General features: G+C 41.4%; 1 pseudogene; it reads right to left on the bottom strand.

Moving 5' to 3' along the window:
• Nucleotides 1–6,706: 6,706 nt before the first annotated feature.
• Nucleotides 6,707–7,577, bottom strand: LOC105034386 (U-box domain-containing protein 30-like; annotated as a pseudogene).
• Nucleotides 7,578–24,211: the final 16,634 nt, after the last annotated feature.

Genomic DNA, 24,211 nt, shown 5'->3' on the forward strand with positions numbered 1-24,211 from the left:
CAGGGTGAAATTGACGGCCTGAAGCCCTGACCGAACTCCTCCGAAGAAGAAGCAGACCCCCCTAATTGCTTTTGGGCCCTCTACATGGACGGATCCTCCAACATATTGGGCGCAGGTGTGGGCCTGATCTTGATCAGTCCGGAGGGAATCGTCATAGAGTACGCTCTGCACTTCGAGTTCCCCACAACAAACAATGGAGCAGAATATGAAGCTCTGATCGTAGGATTGAGGATCGTCAAAGAATTGGGAGTAGATCGGCTTCAAGTTCATAGCGACTCCCAATTGGTAGTGAGACAAGTTAGCAGAAACTACGAAGCACGGGAGGACAGCATGGCTAAGTATCTTGAAAAGGTAAAGGAGCTCGTCCCCGCCTTTAATAGCTTCCACATCAGGCAGATTTCAAGAATGAAAAATATCAGGGCCGATCTTCTCTCCAAGCTGGCTACGCTGGCTCCGGCTGAATTGCCCAAGGGTGTTCTCTTTGAAGTTCTGAAGTGCCCAAGTACGGAAGAATCGCGGCCCATGATGGAAATTGATCATGAGCCTAGTTGGATCGACCCACTGGTGGCATATCTCAGGGATGGGGTTCTCCCTCATGATGCAAAAGAAGCTCGAAAGCTCAGAAATCAAGCCTCTCGGTACATCCTTTATGAGGACAAGCTGTACAAGAGATCATACTCTTTGCCTCTTTTAAAATATCTCCGACCTTCGGAAGCTGACTACGCCTTGTCGGAGGTGCATGAGGAAATCTGCAGAAGCCATCTAGGGGCTAGATCCTTATCCCACAAGTTGCTCCGCCAAGGGTATTACTGCCGATAATGTATCGTGACTTCATTGAATATGTCAGAAAGTGTGACCGATGTCAGAGGTATGCCAACATTCAGAGCAATCCACCGTCGAGCTTACACCCTTGAGTGTCCCATGGCCATTTGCGCAATGGGGAATGGATATCCTTGGACCCTTTCCCATGGCGTCGGGACAGAGAAAGTTCCTCCGGTAGCAATTGACTATTTCACCAAGTGGGTCGAAGCGAACCGCTGGCGAAAATCACAGAAGCTAAAGTGCAAGACTTCGTTTGGAAGTCAATCGTTTGCAGGTTCGGCCTACCGAGAACCCTAATTACTGATAATGGGTGGCAATTTGCGAGAGCGAGATTCACTGAATTTTGTGAAGACCTAAACATCTCCCACAACTTCACATCGGTAGCCCATCCTCAGGCGAACGGGGAAGCCGAGGTGACCAACAGAACTCTGCTACAGGGGATCAAGACGAGGCTCGAAAAAGTGAAGGGAACTTGGGCTAACGAGCTTTATCATGTGTTGTGGACGTACCAAACTACCCAAAGACTGCCCACAGGGGAGACCCCCTTCGCTCTCACCTTCGGAACGGAGGCTATTATCCCAATTGAGCTCAAGCTCTCGTCGGCACAAGTCGTAGCATTCGACGAACATCATAATTCGTAAGGTCTTAAAGCCAACCTTGACTTGCTGGAAGAAAAGCGGGAGGTAGCTCAAGTTCGAATGGCAGCCTATAGGCAGAAAGTCGCTCGCTATTACAATTCCCAAGTCAAAAATAAAGTCTTTAGAGTAGGAGACCTAGTGCTTCGATGAGCCACTGTCTCGCAACCTCAGGATCGAGGGAAGCTTGCCCCAAATTGGGAAGGCCCATACGAAGTCAAGGAAGTAGTCCGGCCTGAAACTTATTACCTCAAGGAGCTCGGAGGAGCAGACCTCCCGCGACCATGGAGTTCGAAAAACTTACGAATGTATTACCGATAACTTTATTTTAAATAAAAGTCTTATATCCACATGTCTTCTCTCTTGGCACGAGCCTATATCGACAGGACAGTCAAAACAAATCGTGTCGGGAGCAGGAGGAGAACTTCGTCTCGACACAATCGAAGGCCCGGTTCTCCTTAGACCGGATGGGGGGAGAGGCCCTGCAATGCCCATATGTGCCCCCACGGCCCTGTTAGGGACAGGAGGAGAACCTCGCCCTAACTTGAGCAAAGTCGAAGGCCCAATTTTCCTTAGATCGGATGGAGGGAGAGGCCCTGCAACACCCATATGTGCCCCCACGGCCCTATTAGGGACAGGAGGAGAACCTCACCCTAACTTGAGCAAAGTCGAAGGCCCGGTTACCCTTAGACCGGATGGGGGGAGAGGCCCTGCAACGCCCATATGTGCCCCCACGGCCCTATTAGGGACAGGAGGAGAACCTCGTCCTAACTTGAGCAAAGTCGAAGGCCCGATTACTCTCAGATCGGATGGGGGGAGAGGCCCTGCAACGCCCATATGTGCCCCCACGGCCCTGTTAGGAACAGGAGGAGAACCTCGCCCTAACACGAGCAAGGTCGAAGGCCCGGTTACACTTAGATCGGATGGGGAGAGAGGTCCTGTAACGCCCATATGTGCCCCCATAGTCCTGTTAGAGACAAGAGGAGGACCTCATCCTAACCTGAGCTGAAACCGATTACGTCAGAAATAGAGGAAGAACCTCATCCTGACACCAATTAAGGTCTGGTCATTCAAGACCGGATAAAAAAAAGAAAACCTTTCCAGCGACCCCTCTGCACTCCCGTGACCCCACTAAGAGCAGGGGGAAAACCCTCACTCGAGGAAAGAAAAAAGGGGGGAAGGGGTTAAAAAGGAAAGCGACGAACTACATCAGCGACAAATGAAAAATAAACTACATTAAAAATACAGGGGACCTCGTCTCAGCGAGGATGGGGGTTCTCATCGAAATCCTCAATCTCCAAAAGAGCTCTCAATGTAGGCCAAGGATAAGACGGCTTCCTCAGGACGACAAGAAGCTTAGATCTCCGAGCTCGAACTCTGAAAGGAGGCGTCAAACTCGAGTGGTCCCGGATCAATCAGCGGCCATAAACAGAAGGATGGGTCTATGCGACGGCGATCAGGTACCTCCGAATGGCATCGATATCGAACAAGACGAAAGCAGAAGGAAGCTCGGCAAACGACAATTCAACACGTGAGTAAAAGAGGTAGCGAAAAATTCTCTTCTCATGTTATTTACCAAATATGTATTACAGAGCCCTTAAGGCTGAAGAAGAAAGATGACCGAAAAAGTGGGCTGATGCGGCAATGACCAGTAACCTCCAGACGACGTCGATAAAAAAAAAAAGGGGGGGGGAGAAGAAGAGATAAAGAAGACGAAAAGGAAAAGAGGAAGGGAATACAACAATAACAATGGTGAATGAAAGAAGTTCGGCAGGCGACAATTTGACGCAAAGTGCAGACAAGGTAACAAGATCTCCTTCTCATTCTCAATTAACAAGATGTATGTTACAAGACCCTGAGGGCCGAGGAAAAGAACATTACTACAAGACTCGAAAGGAACACGTCAGGGACCACTTCAAGCTCTCGACTTCTTCTTCCGGTTCTGTCCTTCTCAGCGGTATCCTCCAGTGCGTGTGATAAACCTCTCGGCTCTCGCCCCCCATCTCGTTCCGCTCCATTACCGAAACCCCAACCCTAGGGGGAAAATGGGGGATAGAATTTAAGGGGCAGCAACGGCGACGGCAGCGGCGATGACGACCTGCATCAGGAGGAACCGAAAGTACCCTGGAGGCCGTGATGACGTCGGAGGCACGCACCACCACCGCGTGCTTCACGACGACCACCATCCTAAGTACTTCGGCAAGGTCGGCATGCACTACTTCCACCATCCCCACAACAAGTTCTACTGCCCCACCGTCAGTGCCGACCGCCTCTGGTCCCTCGACCCCGATGACGTCAAGAAGCCCGCCACAGCTTATGACTACGACTCTACCCCCTTGACCGGTGTCATCTCATTCAACTACTCTGAAATTCTCGGACGGAACACGCTCACCGGTTGGTTCCGTTATTAAATCCCTGTTGTTGAAAGAATTCTCCCTCGAGCCCCCTTCGAGGTGGTGGGAACCCCTAGTGACGGTTCGGCAGCCGTTAAACTCGCAGACCACTGTTTTCCCCCTCCTACTCCTCTCGATCCGCAACATCCTCTCGAGATTGGGCTCCGGGGCAGAAGCTCCGGTGGGAGAACTCCTCGAAAGGGCTCGAGAGACTGAAGGCAGTGGGGAGTCGGCGGAAATGGCGAAGATTGGTGCGAAGAATGCCCAGAGTCGAAGAGGACACCGATGGGGTGGCTAAACTCTCAGGCAGAAGAAAGGCGTCGACTCTTAGGCGAGATGAAGTCCCCGGAGGGAAAGAGAGGGTTTAAATAAGCGATGGGGCCTGGCACAGTTATGGTGGCATATATCCCTAGGTCAACCAATGCCCGCCACGTGTCCCACTCACCGCGGCATAGGGCTGACCGCTGATGGGACCATTATGGTGTGGCACTTGGGACTACGCTCCGATGGGAATTCCGAAAGGACCCTTCGGATCACCCTAATTGGAAAAAAACTCCGGCACGCACGCATTAAATGCGAGGATATCTGAGGCCGATCATGCACAGGATTCAGGGGGACAACTTCGGCTGTGAAAATTTCTCTGTACTTCCTTCATTCGAAACTCGAACTCGAAAGTAGGGGGACTGGTGTTGGGCATAAAATCCCCCCCCAGCCGAAGTTCGTGTCAGGAGTGACCCTCCAGGGGTTCTACCAACGTCCGACCTTCGGCGACATCTTTTCGAACCTCTCCGATGGCCGAGCCTCCGCAACGTTTCCAAGTTCTGCCGACGGATAAACCCCCACCAGCGTCGATCGGATTCTTCACGACGGACGGACTCCACCCAGGTTTCTACCTGCTAGACTTCATCCGAACTCCTACGGGAGCCAGACTTCATCCCCGACTTCAACTGCAGGAAGACTTCATCCAGACTCCTACGGGAGTCGGACTTCATCCCCGACTTCAACTGCAAGAAGACTTCATACAGACTCCTACAGGAGTCGGACTTCATCCCCGACTTCAACTGCAGGAAGACTTCATCCGGACTCCTACGGGAGCTGGACTTCATCCCCGACTTCAACTATAGGTAGACTTCATCCGGACTCCTACAGGAGCCAGACTTCGTCCCCGACTCCAACTGCAGGTAGACTTCATCCGGGCTCCCACGGGAGCCAGACTTCCGCCCTAAATTTCTATTGCAGGTAGATCTCACCCCGAACTCCTACAAGGGCCGGACTCCGAGCTTCTACTGCAAGCGACCCACTCCGAGTTTTCGCTACAAACGATCTACTTCAAATTTCTACAACGGGTGGTCCGTGTCGGATTCCCACCGTAAGCCTTCATCCGAGCTTCCATTATGGATGAATTCCTTTCGAATTTCTGTTGCAGACAGGCCTTGGCCGGGATTCCTCGACAAATGGTCCCCATCCGGGCTTCTACGGAGATCGGACTCCGACCGAACTTCTATAAGCTGGCAGATATCGGGCTCACAAAATCCAGCAGCTAGACCCCTCCGGTGGATGAACCTCTCCAGCACCATCCGACATCCACCGTCGGTCGACCCTCTGCCGAAGTCTGCACGAAACCGGACTGCATCTACGAAAAGCCTCTGATCGAGCTCCTACGGTAAGTGGTCCTCGCCTGCAGCCTTGATGCCCAAGGCACCCAACAGGATTTGCAACATCCGAGCTCCTCTCAGATGGATAGCTACCTCTTTCCGCCAGGCACCCCAACCGAACTTCGGCCGATAGGCCAGGACCCCTTGACAGGCCATAGTAACGGCCACGACTCTGCTCCACTTCCTACAGCGGATTTCGCGCGACTCCATCACTCCCTGGCAGGCCACAGTAACGGCCACGACTCTGCTCCACTTCCTGCGATGGATTCTGCATGGCTCCATCACTCCCTGGTAGGCTACAGTAATGGCCACAACTCTGCTCCACTTCCTGCGATGGATACCGCACGGCTCCTCCACCCTTTGGCAAGTCGCGACAACAGATGCCACTTCAGACTCCACGTGTCAGGTCACGGTGATGGCCATGATTCCACTCTACTACTTTTCATAACAAACTCCTCCTGGCTCTGAACGGCCCACTGCCAGACGGTTACAAACATCGCTATCGGTCTGTTACCCCCTTCGCCTATAAAAAGGGAGAATCCCAGATACGTTATTCTCTAAGCTCTAATTTCTATCTCAAAAACTCTACTAAAATTTTCGTTCGAGCACTCCATTCTTGTTGAGGCAGAGAACTGACTTGAGCATTGGAGGATCTTGCCGGAGCAACCCCAACTCCGGTTTAGTCTTCCTTTGCAGGTCCCGACGGCGACCGCGACTCCCTCGACTCCAGCTTCTCCAATGCAGATGGATTTTTGCACCAACAATAAATATTATTATTATTACTACTATATATTTTTATGAGTTATGAATGAAAAATATTTAATCAAGTTGTAGAGTAATTATTACATACTAATGTGTAAGGCTAGTTATGATATTTTATACATTATCACTATCACTACTTGGTGATATACCAAATATAGTGAAGTTCTATTCCTAGTGATATTCCAGTGATATACCAAATATAGTGATCATATATCATCCAGTATTTGTATATCATCCTAGCACTCACATCAGCTCGATGATCACATCATTAGTGATATACCAAATAGCACCAAAATGGGATCTAAATGCCATATAATATTTTTTTTATGAAATGACCAAAATAACCTTCAACAGAGAATGAGTAAGATGAAGCAAAAATCCTCCTCAATCTATTTTAAAAATCAGTCTCCCTTGTTAATGAACAAAATATACACTACCACTAACCAACAAAGAACATATTTTGCACATTCTTTGGGTGCAAGACTACAAACAGCCAAGAAAATAGACTCTTCAGGTACAGGCTGAAGCTTGATACATTTTTCGATCAAAAATCCTTCTCCTCCATTAGCATCTTTATGAATTTCATGCAGTTGATCCTCGTCCCAATCATTCCCTCATTCAACATCTCCACGATGAGCGAAACCTTGGTAGGCTGCACTAGATTAGCTTTCAAATCTGAATTAAAGGTCAAGATTAACAAGGATACTAGCATGAGATGTGAATGGGGCCCGAAGAAAAGCAACCATGCCAACGTCATTGAACCCCACCACCATCTTTCTTGTGGTAGGGTGGGCAGTGACCATTTAGTGGAGCTCCTTGAAGGCTCAGACCATGGCTAGGCCTTTGTCCTTTGAAAGGGTGTCGATGAGCTCCATTGCCTGGCCCTGAACATCCTCAACCAGCTTCTTCACATGCAAGTACCATTGTGGGAACCAAGCATGAATCAACTGAAGAAGGGTGTAGTCTGGTGTGACAATGTCATCTCATAGCTCTTGCATTGTGGTGGGGTAGGTGAGGTGGCCCATGGAGAGCCATTTGAGTATATTACTATGCTCGTAGGTTTGCACGGTCACTGGATTCGTCATCGGATCAAGGGAGATGGGGCAGATAAAGATGGCAGGGATGTCATCGAGGTGATCGAGCTTGTTGATCATCTTCTTTAGCTCCAGCTTCTCCCCATCAGCATCGACAAAAACTCCACAGCCTATAGTGGTGCCTAAGATCCCATCTTTAACTGCGGTCTCCATGTCAAGCACCTGTTCACCAGCCTCCGATACCCAAGGCAGCCACGGCTGCTGGTATTGCAGCATATTCTTAATCCACTTGCAAAGATCATATTATAAAATCAATTTTACAATCAATTTTAAAAAATAAAATATTATAAAATTTAAATTATTTTTTTTATTTTTCTATTGCTAAATCGATCATAAAATTTTATGATCGATTTAAATCGATCGCAAAGTTTTACAACTAGAATTTTTGCAATCGATTAAAATCGATCGCAAAATAAATTAGCAATCAATTTTTATTATTTTGCAACCAATTTTTTGATCACTAAATTCCTATTTTCTTGTAGTGAGATCCAATCTTTTTATGAGGAAATAGAATCCAAGAGGGAACAAATTGAGTGGTAGAAGACTGAAATGGTGAAATGGGATGGAAAAGAATTAAATCAAGGAGAGATTTGGAGGTGGAGATGGGGTAGGGATCTCTTTTTTCTTGTTCTTTAGATCGAGGGTGGGATGCAATGATATGACTCTCAATGAAAAGAGTAGAAGCCATCATCAAGGCAAGCATTCCTCCCAAATGCTCTCTCCTATTAAGAATTATGTCCCAAAGCTAATTATCAGCCTGTTGATAGTTGAGCTTATCATTGTAATTGTATATAAATTATTGAATTAATAAATATTATTTGATTTTCTCATTACTCTGTGTACATCTTATTTGAACTCCTATTTTGTGATGAAGTCTTAAAGACTATTTGAATCAATATAGGGGGATATATCATTTAGTCCTTAAATCTTAGTTCACAACCAAATGATATACTATTATTAGGATGATAGCTACATCAAGTATAGGTCATTGTGTGCCATGTGCATTGGTTGTTCTCTTAATCAAGAAGTGTGGAGATACTGACATAGCATGCAAGTGAGACGTAAGAGTACATCTTACTAAATATGACTAACTGCTAAGTACTTTACTGTCAAGAGTAGCTCATGAAGGATATGAGTATAAGTATCCCTCCGATCTGAGATCACTAAGGTGACTTGCAAGCAACTCACTGTGCTTTAATACTGGACCATATAAATTTTTAATTCAGTAATGAAAAATTTTTAGATACAGTCAAGTACTAGTGAAGTCAGTGTATGAGTCAAGATAAAATTGACCCCTCCAAATAAATAGGAGTTAATGCATCACTATGTTTCAATTCAATAAAACATCGATCGGGATATTCCATGAGATGGATTTAAAAAATTAAAATGCAATGTGGATGACTATATCAAGATTGACATTTAACTCTGAGGTCACCTTGAGCATTTAGGTCAAAAAGATGAATTATATGGTAACCATATGCTAATAGGTTCTTGAATGTTGCTTTGCAATCTTTTGACCTATCCGGACGTTGGATATCATTGCTAGATGATCACTTTGATTGATATAGAAAGATTGTTCCTATACTACTGACTTATGTTCGAACCTATGGGGTCATACTCAAAAGAAGTTTTTGACTAATTATATGGCTGATTGATGATTAAAAATTATTCTAGGATAAAATGTCAATTCGATTGATGATTAACCCTGTGCAAAGATTACAATAAATTAATTCGCAAAGCTAATTAGATTACTAATTAGCTTAATTTGATTGAACATTGAGGTTTGGATCAAATCTAATTAAATTGGATTCAATTTTACTTGATCCGATTAGGTTATAAGATGACCCAATCGCTAAGGATGTTCGATTCCTGATTTGATCATAACTTGAGCTCGATTAATTTTTAATTTAATTAAAATTTAATTAAAATTATTTAGTATCTAATTAGATTAGGTTCAATGGTTTAATTGGGGCTAACCTAATTTGGTTTGATCAAGAGTCTAATTGGATAAGAATTTGAATTCGAATTCGAATTGGACAACCTTTGCACCACCCTTCTCCATGCCATTTCTTTCTTCACACGGGAAAAGATTTTTTGCATGGATTTTCTCTCAACCAGAAGATGTCTAACACCCACTTCTGATCTCTTTTGGATTAAGATTTGGTTGGTTTAAGTTTTGAGTTCAAAAGGTTTGAATTCAGATTTAAACCTAGAGTCTAAAATAAGTTGGACTCTTCCCTTACCATCAACTACCTCTTCTCGCGCACAAATGAGTTTTGCATGAATTTTTTTGTGCCATTCTAATAGTTGTCACCCACTCTCTAAGTTTCTAAGATAAGGATAAAGTTTGATTCAAAGTTCAATTCAAATTTGATTTGAATTAGTGATAAGGATCAACCAATGTTTGAACTTGAACCAAACTACCTAATCATTATCCTTATCTTTCATGGGATGCCACCTTAAGAAGGCTTGTCTTGTTCTTGTGCACCCCATTAGATGAGACTTTTGGCATGAGAAACATCAGAGAAGGGGTGTGAAAACTCTAAGAGGGGGTGGGCATCCATGCATGAGAAATCGAGGAAGAACTCTTCCTCTTAGGCATGAGGTCTAGGGTGGTTCTAGGGTTTTTGATTGCTCTAGTTTTGTGTAAGAAAATCACAAGGGAGTCTTGTTTTCTTTCTTCCACACCACCTCCTTCTCGATAAGCTCCATCTTCTGATCTAAAAGTGTCTGGGTGATCTAAAGGAAGGAGTCTTCATCAGTCAGTCAGAGCCTTCTATGCAAGCTAGTACTCTCAGGAAGGACAATCTGTTCGGAGCTTCGCGTGGACTACCTATAGAGGTCGGACGATCTGTATGGCTATTCGATATTAGAAAGGACCTCATACCATTTTTATTAGCAGTGGCGATCATCAACCCATGATATGGTAATGAGTTTTGAACTCATCTGATCAGATCTAACGGCTAGATCTAATTCAGGGCATTGATATGATCAGTGTAGTATTTTCTTTTATATCAGATTTTTTTGTGTGAATATTTCATATCATAGATCCTTAGAAAGGTTATTTAGATCAGATCTAAAGTATGTGTAGGAGATTAAATTATTTAATCTACTATTTTTGTTATAAAAAAATGTTAAAAATATATACTTTGAACTGTCTGTTTCTCCTTCAATTGGTATCAGAGCTTCATTGCTCTTGACATGAATGTTTTGTATATAATCTGATTTTAAAATTTAAGTAGTGTAGTAAATGAATTGGATAGATCCTCATAACCATCCAGTTATAGGAGAAAGTAGAGCTTTGTAGCCCTCTCCTCCCATTCGATGGGGTTCTCTTATGGCGTATAGGGGTACTGCGTAATATTTTTTATGAAGATGAATAATGAAAAGAGTTGAAAATTTTTTTATTTTAGATCTAATATATTGTATGTTAGATCTAAAATTAAAGTTTATATATTTGCATGATAGTTTATGAAAATATTTTACAAAATTTGAAACTATTTTCAAACACTGAAACCCAACCCATGTTAGCCCAAAACTTAATTATGAATTAAGTGAGGGGAAAATTCAGTGCAGGGGTAAAATGGTAATTTTAATTTTTTTTTCAAAATCACTATTTTACAGTAAAAATTATTAATTAATCTAATTAATTAATAAGAATTTACCTTACACTAGGATCTAAATATGATATATAGCATGCATGTATTTAAATTTTTAATTCAAATTTGAACAGTAAATACTTTACTGTAATATGTTCAGAACACAATATCTTTGTGCGGGTAGTAGATCGCCGCAATCTGATCACTGTCGGAAGAGTCTAATCATCGTGATGCAGCCACACAGCGTGTCTGACCTCTGTGGATCATCCACATGAAGCTCCCGATCTGATCGACTCCTCACGAGTGCTAGCTCGTTGTAGAGCCCTTTCGACGGCCGATGCTGATCGAACTCCTTCGATAGATGTCTGCCGATTATTTGGATACTCTGGATCCTCAACAGACATGCTCGAGAGGATGTTGAAGATCTTCCTAAAATTTGGTGGGCTCACAACACTCGTAGCTCACCTTCTCACTTTCCGAACTTCAGGCTGAAACCCTGAAGAACTCACTGAAACCCTACACACACTTTTTCTTTCTTTTCTTTCTTTTTCTCTCGGAAGGATATAGACCTTCACCTTGCACACAAGGATTCCTCACGTCCAGATTTTCTCTCCAAAATTTTTCTTGCACACGCCCCACTCTTCTCCTCCTTTTAAAATAATGTCAAACATCTTATCCACATGAGAGGATAAAGATGAGTAATTGCACATTTGAATTCAAATCAAATTTTGAATTCAAATAGAAACCAATTTATCCTTATCCACTAAGGGCGTGAGAAGAGGAGGGCATGGCTTAATTTGTGCATGAGTGATTTCATGAGAAACATTTTCTCGTGTAATAAATGGGGCGCTAAAAGAGGATAAGGTCAAGGCGCTAAGATTGGTTGCTCATTCAAATTCAAACTTTGTTTTGAATTTGAATGGCCAACAAATCATCCTTATCCACTCATTTGGTGCATTAAAGTAGGGCATGAGGAGGGCTTTGCGTGAGAAAAAATTCATGAGAACTTCCTTCTCGTGAATTCAAATGGGCGCAGTGGAAGTGAGGTGGCGCAGGGAGAATGGGTCAAGGTGGTTTCATTATTTAAACCAACCTAATTGAACCAAATAAGTTAGGCCCAATTAGACTAATTTAAACCCAACTTAATTAGGCTTAATTAGGCTCAATAAAATCCTAATCAAATCAAGAATTGATTAAGCCCAACCCCTGATCAAATCAGGGACCAAACCATCTCGACGATTAGGTCAACTCTTAACCTAATCGAGTCAAACCCAACTGAATCCAATTCAATTGGACTTGATCCAAAAATAATTACTCGATCAAATTAAGTTAATTAGTGATCAAATCACTAATTAAACCTCTCATAAATATTGAGTCCAAATCTGATGGGTAATCGGGCATCAGAATTCATCGATATGTAACCCTGATCGAAGAGTCCCAGACCAGTGGGACTCTTGACCCCGGTACCCAAAATCTGTGGGACTCGTGATCAGGGAATCCTGATTCTCGATCACAGAGTTTCAGACACGTAGGACTCATAGTTCACGAGCATTAGGACTCTTCATCAACCATCAGATCAGATAAGAACCTCTAATGTGTGGGACCCCGCAGGTTCGAACCTAAGCCGGTAGCACAGGAACCAATTCCTGTACTAATCGAAGTGACCATCTAGCAATGGTACCCAATGACCGGATAGGTCAAATAGTCACAATCGCAATACACAGAACCTACGTGAATATGGTTACTGTATAATTCATCCTTTTGACCTCTGTGTTTAGGATGACTCAGGGTTAAACTATCAACCCTGATTAGATCATCCGAATCATGCTCAACTCAAACAGTCCTATGACTCCTCACAAAGACTACCCTGGCCAAGGTTTTGCTAAATTGAAACACGACTGTACACAGCTCCTAAACTGGAGTGGTCAATCCCATCTTGACACACGCACCGACAAGTCAAGTACTTGACTACACCCAGCAGCCTTCCGTCACTGAATTAGAAATTCAGGTAGTCCAGTGCCTAAGTGCAGTGAGTTGCTTGCAAGTCACCATGGCGGTCTCAGGTCGGAGGGACATTTATACCCATATTCCATCGGAGCAAATCTTGATAGTAGAAATAGCTCCGGAGTCGGTCACGTTCAGTATAGATGTACCCTTATATCTCACCTGTATGCCATACCAGTGTCTCCACACTCATTGGTTAAGAAGACAACCAACCTATATGGCACACAATGACCTATGCTTGATAAACATTGTCATCCTTGGTAACAACGTATCATTTGGTCGCAAACAGATTTAAGGACTAAATGACAAATTCTCTTTTGTCGAGTCTAAATAGTCCTAAGGACTTCACCACAACATAGGAGTTCATTAGAAGATGAAACATTTTGTGATGAAAAATATCAAAATAATTTTTATTAATTCATAATTCATGTACATATATAAAAATGAGCACAACCGTCAACAGGCTGACGATTGAGTTTGGAACACTATTCCCAACAATCTCCCACTTGGCCTAAAGCCAATCGGTGCAGTATCTAATACCCATCTTCGACTTGTAGTCGTTGAACTCCTTCACCGCAATGGCTTTAGTGAATGGGTCAGCCAAGTTCTCCTTTCCGTCGATCTTTAGAAGATCGACGTCACCTCGATCCATAATTTTTCGGATGAGATAGTAGAGACGCAGAATATGCTTCGTCCACTGGTGTGCCTTGGGTTCCTTCGTCTGAGCAATGGCTCCAAAGCTGTCACAGTAGAGCAGAACTGGACCAATAAGGGAGGGTGCTACTCCGAGCTCGGTGATGAATTTTCTCAGCCACACCGCTTCTTTGGCAGCATCTGATGCAGTGACATATTCTGCCTCGCAAACTGAATCAGCCACTGTGTGTTGCTTGGAACTCTTCCAACATATAGCCCCACCATTAAGGATAAAAATAAATCCCGACACACTTTTGCTATCATCGTGATCAGACTGAAAACTAGAGTCTGTAAACCCTATAAGTCTTAAGTCCGATTCACCATAAACAAGCCACTGGTCCTTAGTATTTTTTAAATACTTCAGGATGGTTTTAACAACCTTCCAGTGATTCTCCCCTGGATCAGATTGGTATCTACTCACTACCCCTAGTGAGTATGCCACATCTGATCGTGTACATGTCATGACGTACATGATAGATCCTACTGTCGAAGCATATGGAATCCTACCCATACGCTCTCTCTCTTGAGGTGTTGTCGGACAATCCCTCTTTGAGAGAGAAATTTCATGGCCTATCGGTAGATAACCTTTCTTGAAATTCTCCATGCTGAACCTCTTCAGCATAGTATCTATGTACGTAGACTGGGATAAACCAAGCAACCTTTTAGATCTATCCCTATAGATCCTCATCCCTAGGATGTAGGAAGCTTCTCCCAAATCCTTCATGGAGACTGTGATGACAGCCAAATCTTTATTCCCTGTAGTGCAGGAACATCATTCCCGATTAAGAGAATATCATCCACATACAATACAAGAAATATCATTACTGGACCATTAGCCCACTTATAAATACAGGGCTCTTCTCCATTCTTAACGAAGCCATACATCTTGATCGTCCTATCAAAATGTATGTTCCAACTCTGGGATGCCTGCTTAAGTCCATAAATGGACCTCCGTAGTCTGCACACCTTAGACTCATCAGTGGATATGAATTCTTCAGGTTGTATCATATATACTTCTTCATCCAGCTCTCCGTTTAGGAAAGCTGTCTTCACATCCATCTGCCAGATTTCATAGTCCAGATGGACAGCTATCGCAAGTATAATCCGAATAGATTTGAGCATTGCCATAGGAGAAAATGTCTCGTCATAGTCTTTACCATAACGTTGACGATATCCCTTGGCAACCATATGGGCTTTATAGGTTTTCACCTTTTCGTCTGCACCCCTCTTCCTCTTGAAGACACACTTATACCCTATGGGTTTTACTCCTTCGGGTGGGTCAACCAATGTCCATACATTGTTGACCTTCATGGACTCCATTTCGAATTTCATGGCCTCTAGCCATTTCTCAGAGTCGGATCTCTGCATTGCATCCATGTAGGTGATCAGATCCTCATCATTTTCATCAAGTTTGATAGGATTGTCATCCCGGACCAAGAAACCATAGTATCTGTCCGGTTGACGTGGTACTCTACCAGATCGCCTTAAGGGTGCTTGAATAATGGGCTCCGGATCTGATCTAATCAAATCCGATTCAGGTTCAGCAACTTGTGTCAGTTTTTCCACCTATCGAACTTCGTCAAGTTCGATCTTAGAGGCAACAGTCCCTTCACCAAGGAACTCTTTTTTTCAAAAAGATTGTCTTAAGACTGACAAACACCTTTTGCTCATCAGCTAGGTAGAAATAATATCCTTTGGTCTCTTTTGGGTATCCTATAAAATTACACTTATCAGACCTAGGTCCTAGCTTGTCTGTAATTAAACGTTTAACATAAGCCGGACACCCCCAAACCCTAAGGTGCGAGAGTACTGGCTTACGTCCTATCCATATCTCATATGGCATTTTGGTTACAGACTTACTCGAAACTTTATTTAGAAGGTAACAAGTCGATTTGAGTGCATATCCCCAGAGGGAGATCGACAGACCAGCAAACCCCATCATGGATCGAACCATGTCCAACAAGGTCCGATTCCTCCTTTCAGATACACCATTATGCTGTGGTGTTTCGGAAGGAGTCTATTGAGAGAGAATCCCATTCTCCCCAAGATATGTCAGAAACTCATTGGAAAGGTATTCACCTCCTCGATCAGATCGAAGAGTTTTAATACACTTCCCAATTTATTTTTCTACCTCATTTTGGAATAGTTTGAATATTTCAAACGACTCCGACTTATGCTTCATTAAATAGACATACCCATACCTCGATAGGTCGTCTGTGAAGGTTATGAAGTAGAAATATCCACCTCTTGTACTTGTGCTCATGGGTCCACATACATCAAAATATACCAGACCCAAGAGTTCACTAGCTCTCTTGCCTTTTTCAGTAAAAGGTGACTTGGTCATTTTACCAAGAAGACAGGACTCACAGGTTGGAAGTGATTCACAATCACCTACTTCAAGAATTCCTTCTTGAGCCAACCTGTTTATCCTGTTCTTATTGATATGACCTAGCCTACAGTGCCAAAGGTAGACTTCTGACACATTATCTATTCTAGGGTGTTTACCAGAGGTTTGAACCACATTAACAGGTTGTGATAGAAAGTAAATTCTATTATAAAGTTGTTCAATAAATATTGTAACATCATTCAAAATGATATTGCAAACGTTTCCTTTTATTAAAAATTGATAACCGTTCATGGCCAAAAGGCCTACAGAAATAATATTTAATAAAAAGCTTGGACAATAGTGACATTCACTCAGAATTATATTTCGAGAATTGATTACAAGGTTCATAATTTCTAATGCTAGAACGGAAACTTTGCTTCCATCTCCAACGTTCAGAAACCTCTCGCCTTCATCAAATCTCCTACTGACCTGCAGACCCTGCATCAAATTGCAAATATGATAAGGGCTTCCGGTATCCAATACCCAGGCAGTAGTATCACAAAAGAAAAAGTTGCAAGGTGTTATCATATAAGTACCTTGCTTCTTCTTTGGCCTGTTCGGGTCCAATGAGGCAATATATAGAGGACAGTTCCTCTTCTAGTGCCCCTGCTTCTTGCAAAAGAAGCACTCCACCTGGCTCTGGTCAGGCTTGCGCTTCTTGGTCTGACCCTATGCAGACGTCCCAGCGTGCAGCTGCACCTTCTTATTCTTCTTCTTCTTGTTCTTCTTTCCTTTCTTAAAGGGTCGACGACCAGAAGAAGACCCTCCCACAACATTCACCGACTCTTTATGGAGCTGGTGATCCTTCTCAAAGTTCTGCAGCAACCCCAACAAGCCGTGGTAGTTCACTGCAGGCTTTGTCATTCAAAAATGAGTAAGGAAGGGAAGGAAGGACTTGGGCAGAGAATTAAGGATCGCATCCTTACCGAGCTACTCGTGCAAGAAAAAATCCAGTTTACTTAGGCGCTCAATCATTTCGATCATGTACAGTACATGATCAGTGACTGAGGCTCCATCCCTCATCCGAGCATTAAAAATGGCACAACTAGTTTTGTGCCTTTCAATATCGTCAGGCATGCCAAAAGAGTCGTTCAACATTTGAAGCATCTCTTGTGGCTGGGCATTCTTGAACCTACAACTAAACTCATCATTCATTGCCGCCAGTATTATGCACCAGATGTTGGTGCGATTGTTGAGCCACTTCTGGTAAGTGTCTCAGACCGTCCCTCTAGCATTCAAGGCTGGCTCCTCAGGTGCCGGATCCGTTACTACATAAAGGATCTGCTCATGCTCAAAGATGATTTTTAATTTTTGATACCAGCTATCGAAATTAGGTCCCATGAGCTTGTCATTATCTAATAATGACTGGAGCGACAGGGTAGTGGCCATAGCTGCATAAAGAAAAACCAGACCTATATTAGTACATAAATTATTAATACTAAAGACTTGGACCTTAGTCTAAAGTTTCTCCCAGTATTTTTACGAATTGGTAGCCTCAACTTCCAATTTGAAGAATTACTTTAATTCCTTAGTGGGTACTAGAATCCACACAGACTACACACGAGCCCAACTTTGGTTGGTCAACCCATGTGCATCTATGGGTAGGTTCATAATCAGTTGTTTCTCTAAACAATTTCTAGTAATTAATTTTACCCCAGAACCTAATCAGTAGGCTTTGGCCTCCACTGAAAAAATCTGGTTAGGTCCAACCATTAACATGATTTGATTTGATGAATCGGACCAATAAATGATCAAGCCCGACTTTGGTCGGCCAACCTAACCACCATCAGAAAGACTCAAACCAAATTATCATACTATAAATGATAATTCTATTAGTCAATAAGCACCAGGCCTTTGGGCCTCCAATGATTATTAAACTAATGGACTCATTATCACTCACTTAATGAGAGGCTATGACTTAGTTATCAATATAACTTAATCATTTTTAGGACCTAATATTTTTTTTTTTGAGGATTTTATTAAAGAATAGATGAGAAAAAAATATCCAGCCAATTTCAATCCTCCCACTGACTTCACCAAGTCAGATTAAAAAGAATTTACTTAAAGCTGGCATTAGGAGCACCTAAATCAGTCAAACCGATTTACCTAATGACATGGGTGAGCCCTAATCACCAAGTGATCTAATCAAAACCTAATTCACTAGGTTGGCTAGGTAAGTGAGATCAGTGGTGGGGATAAGCCATTAACTTGTTAGAGATCGAATCACTGCGAGTAGCTCCCGCTTAAAAACCACTAGTCAAACTACCAAACTTACCTTAGACACCAACCGATTCATTAGTTTTAATTTGATCAACTTAGTAAATAGGGTTCCACCGCATAGCCATGAATTAAGTCCATCTTGGTCTAGTTAAAGACATGGACCCATTCAACTATAACTATTGGAGTTGAGTCTAGAGTATCCTTGACCTAATCTAATTCAATTTTTGATTAGATTTGATCAATTACTCTAATTTAGTCCATTTCTTTAAGCTAACCTTAGGTCTAACCCAATTATGGACCTAATCCATCTAACCCATTGACCCACAAGTTTATGCAATTGTCTTAGGTCTTAATTCACAATTCTAGACCTACTAGACAACACTTAATTCTTTTAATTAAGTATTTGGGCTGATGGATCAGGATTTGGCATTTCAAAAATAATTTTCAAATTTGAAAGATTTTATTTTCTGTTCACCAAATATGTTGACTTATTACACAAATATATCAGCACATTTCATAAATAGCAATCCTATTGCTAATTACATAACAGAAAATAACTCAATCAAAATAAATCATGAATATTTCTTTCACTGCTTCATCTGCATGGGATATAATCGCATCGGTACCCCTACCGCCATAGGAGATCCCATCGAATGGGAAGAGAGGGCCTTTAAACCCTACTTTTCTCCTATGATCGGACGGCCATGGCAACCAACCCAATTCGATTACTTGCTACTTGGATCAAGTATATCTAAATATACCAATTTCAAAATTTAAATTTCAAATTTCAAATTTTAAATTTTAAATTTTAAATTTCAAATTCCAAATAAATTTTAAATTTCAAATTTTTGAATTTCAAATTTTGAATTTCAAATTTCAAATTTTAAATTTTGAATTTCAAATATGAAATTTCAACCAAATTTTAAATTTTAAATTTTAAATTTTTGAATTTTGAATTTCAAATTTTAAAATTCAAATTTCAAATTTTGAATTTTAAAATTTTGAATTTTGAATTTCGAACAACTTTCAAAATTCAAATTTTAAATTTTAAATTTTAAATTTCAAATTTAAACTTTTAGATTACAACTTAATCTATGCATGTAAATATATATATCATATCTAAGAACCTGGCTCTGATACCATTTAAGGAGAAAATTCAATGCAGGGGTAAAATGGTAATTTTAAAATGTTTTTAAAATCACTATTTTATAATAAAAATTATTAATTAATCTAATTATTTAATAAAAATTTATCCTACACTAGAATCTAAATATGATATATAGCATGCATGCAATTAAATTTTTAATTCAAATTTGAACAGTAAATACTTTAATGTAATGTGTTCAGAATACAATACTTTTGTGCGGATAGTAGATCACCGTAATCTGATCACCATTGGAAGAGTCTGATCATCACGATATAGCCATACAGTGTGTCTGACTTCTACGGATCGTCCACACGAAGCTCCCGATCTGATCGACTCCTAACGAGTGCTAGCTCGTTGTAGAGCCCTTTCGACAGTCGATGCTGATCGAACTCCTTCGATCGATGTCTGTCGATTTTTTGGATTCTTCAGATCATCAGTAGACGTGCTTGAGAGGATGTTGAAGATCTCTCTAAAATTTGGTGGGCTCACGACACTCGTAGCTCACCTTCTCACTTCCCGAACTCCAGGCTAAAACCCTGAAGAACTAACTGAAATCCTGCGCACACTTTTTCTTTCTTTTCTTTCTTTTTCTCTCGGAAGGATATAGACCTTCACCTTGCACACAAGGATTCCTCATGCCCAGATTTTCTCTCCAAAATTTTTCTTGCACATGCCCCACTTTTCTCCTCCTTTTAAAACAATGTCAAATGTCTTATCCACGTAAGAGGATAAAGATGAGTAATTGCACATTTGAATTCAAATCAAATTTTGAATTCAAATGGAAACCAATTTATCCTTATCCACTAAGGGCGTGAGAAGAGGAGGGCGTGGCTTAATTTGTGCATGAGTGATTTCATGAGAAACATTTTCTCGTGTAATAAATGGGGCGCTAAAAGAGGATAAGGTCAAGGAGCTAAGATTGGTTGCTCATTCAAATTCAAACTTTATTTTGAATTTGAATGGCCAACCAATCATTCTTATCCACTCATTTGGTGCATTAAAGTAGGGCGTGAGGAGGGCTTTGCATGAGAAAAAGTTCATGAGAACTTCCTTCTCGTGAATTCAAATGGGCGCAATGGAAGTGAGGTGGCGCAGGGAGAATGGGTCAAGGTGGTTTCATTATTTAAACCAACCTAATTGAACCAAATAAGTTAGGCCCAATTAGACTAATTTAAACCCAACTTAATTAGACTTAATTAGGCTCAATAAAATCCTAATCAAATCAAGAATTGATTAAGCCCAACCCCTGATCAAATCAGGGACCAAACCATCTCGACTATTAGGTCAACTCTTAACCTAATTGGGTCAAACTCAACTGAATCCAATTCAATTGGACTTGATCCAAAAATAATTACTCAATCAAATTAAGTTAATTAGTGATCAAATTACTAATTAAATCTCTCATAAATATTGAGTCCAAATCTGATGGGTAATCGGACATCAAAATTCATCGATATGTAACCCTAATCGAAGAGTCCCAAACCAGTGGGACTCTTGACCCTGGTACCCAAAATGTGTGGGACTCATGATCAGAGAATCCTGATTCTCAATCACAGAGTCCTAGACACATAAGACTCATAGTCCATGAGCATTAGGACTCTTCATCAGCCATCAGATCAGATAGGAACCTCTAATGTGTGTGACCCCACAGGTTCGAACCTAAGCCGGTAGCACAGGAACCAATTCCTGTACTAATCGAAGTAACCATCTAGCAATGGTACCCGATGATCGGATAGGTCGAATAGTCACAATCGCAACACTCAGAACCTACGTGAATATGGTTACTGTATAATTCATCCTTTTGACCTATGTGTTTAGGATGACTCAGGGTTAAACTGTCAACCCTGATTAGATCATCCGAATCGTGCTCAACTCAAACAGTCCTGTGACTCCTCACAAAGACTACCCTGGCCAAGGTTTTGCTAAATTGAAACATGACTGTACACAGCTCCTAAACTGGAGTGGTCAATCCCATCTTGACACACGCACCGACAAGTCAAGTACTTGACTACACCCAGCAGCCTTCCGTCACTGAATTAGAAATTCAGGTAGTCCAGTGCCTAAGTGTAGTGAGTTGCTTGCAAGTCACCATGGCGGTCTCAGGTCGGAGGGATATTTATACCCATATTCCATCGGAGCAAATCTTGATAGTAGAAATAGCTCCAGAGTCGGTCACGTTCAGTGCAGATGTACCCTTACATCTCACCTCTATGCCATACCAGTGTCTCCACACTCATTGGTTAAGAGGACAACCAACCTATATGGCACACAATGACCTATGCTTGATAAACGTTGTCATCCTTGGTAACAACGTATCATTTGGTCACGAACAGATTTAAGGACTAAATGACAAATCCTCCTTTGTCGAGTCTAAATAGTCCTAAGGACTTCACCACAACATAGGAGTTCATTAGAAGATAAAATATTTTGTAATGAAAAATATCAAAATAATTTTTATTAATTCATAATTCATGTATATATACAAAAATGAGCACAACCGTCAATAGGCTGACGATTGGCTTTGGGACACTATTCCCAACATTAAGTAATCTAGATATGAGAATCAAAGATCTAAGGCACAAATTTCAGAATTCATGAGTTTATGGGTTGGCTCGAGTCAAGTCCATTTAACTGGGTTAGACCTAGGGTTAGAAATCATTGGTAATGGACTATATTAGTAATTGATCAAATCTAATTAATACTTAATTCTGATTGGGTCAATTCTTTTCTTGACCAATTCTCAATAGTTGTGATTGGTCAAGTTCATATCTTTGATTAGACTAAGATGGATTTTGATCATAGCTCTATGATCGAACCCAAATCTATAAGTTGATTAAATTGAAACTGACTAATCAGTTGGTATCTAAGGTAAGTATGGTAATCTTAATTGGTGGTCATTAATTGGGAGCTACTCACATAGATTGACTCTATAGCAAGTTAATAGCATATCCCTCCCACCAATCTCACTAACCTGGCCAACGTGGAGAATCATATTATGATCAAATCACTAAATAATTGGGGTTGACCCATGCTAACTAAAAAATCAGTATGACTGATTTAGGTGCCCCTAGTTCAACTTGTCTAAAGTCCTCTTCATGACTTGGTGAAGTCAGTGGGAGGATTTATGACTAGTTGGTTGGACCAGCTTATGTCTAGTCTTCTTTGATTTGACTGGATGAAGTCAGTGGGAAGATTAAGATTAATTGATAATAATGGATCCAATAGTTTAGATGATCATTGGAGATGCCACATACCTGGTGCTCATCTGGCTATCAAAATTATCATTCATAATATGTTGATTTAGTTATATCTTTCTGATGATGGTCAGGTTGGTCGAGCCACACTCGGACCTGATCACTCATTTGTTAGATGTATTAAATTCTGACATGTTAATGGTTGGACCTAACCAGAACTTTTAGTGGAGGTGCCACACGCCTGCTGAAGAGGTGTCTGAGGTAAAATTGAATACTAAAAATTATTTGATAAAATAATTGATTAAGAACCTATCCATAGGTGTATAAGGGTTGGTCGAGCCACACTCGAGCCCATATACAACCTGTGAGGATTCAGGTATCCACTAGAGAATTAGTGTAATTTCTCCAATTAAAAATAGAGGCTATCAATTCAAATAAAGTAGTAGAAGAATCTTTAGACTAAAATCCATATCTTTAGGCTTAATGAATTCATATACTAATTAGGTTTTGATTTTTTTTTTATAGTTCTGGCCACCACCTTGTCGCTCCAATCACTATTAGATAGTGATAAATTGATGGGATCCAATTTTGATAGTTGGTATCGAAAGCTCAAAATAGTCCTGGTGCATGAATGATCTTGTACATGCTGACAGATCCGACATCTGAGGAGCCAACTCCTAACGTCTGCAGTACGATCTGAGACGCTTATCAGAAGTGGCTCAATAACCAAACTATGGTTTGTTGCATTATACTAGTGGCAATGAATGATAAGTTCAGCCATCGATTCGAGAATGCTTAGCCTCAGAATATGTTACAAATATTGAATGAGTCCTTTGACATACCCGATGATGTTGAAAGGCACAAGACAAGTTGTGCCATCTTCAATGCTTGAATGAGAGAATGAGTGTCAGTCACTAATCATGTATTGTACATGATCGAGATGATTGAGCACTTAAGCAAGCTTGAATTTTCTCTACATGAGCAGCTGGGAAAGGATACCATTTTGAACTCTCTGCCCAAATCCTACCTCCCTTTTCTTACTCATTTTGAAGGATAAAGCCTGCAGTCAACTACCATAGTTTGTTGGGATTGCTGCAGAACTTTGAGAAAGATCATCAGCTCCATAAGGAGTTGGTGAATATGATGGCAGGGTCTTCTTCTGGACGTCGACCCTTTAAGAAAGGAAAGAAGGACAAGAAGAATAAGAAAAGGATACAAAGTGCTGGGGCACCCTGTTGGAAAATGTATTCCAAAGCCTATCGTCAGTCTGTTGACGGTTGTGCTAATTGATGTAATTGTATATAAATTAATCAATAAAATATTTATTTAGTAATTTTTATCATAAGCTTGTACATCTTCTATATCGAACTTCTTTGTTATGATGAAAGTCCCTAGGACTATTTTAAATCGATAAAGGAGAATTTATCATTTAATCCTTAAATGAGTTCATGACCAAATGATATGCTATTACTAGAATGATAGACATATCAAGTGTAGGTGTTGTATGCCATATAGGTTGGTTGTCCTCTTAACTAAAGAGCATGAAGATATTGGTATGGCATCCAGGTGAACTGTAGGAGTACATTTCACTGAACGTGACCAACTCT

Source organism: Elaeis guineensis, chromosome 1 (assembly GCF_000442705.2).
Source record: "Elaeis guineensis isolate ETL-2024a chromosome 1, EG11, whole genome shotgun sequence".
Lineage (NCBI taxonomy): Eukaryota > Viridiplantae > Streptophyta > Magnoliopsida > Arecales > Arecaceae > Elaeis > Elaeis guineensis.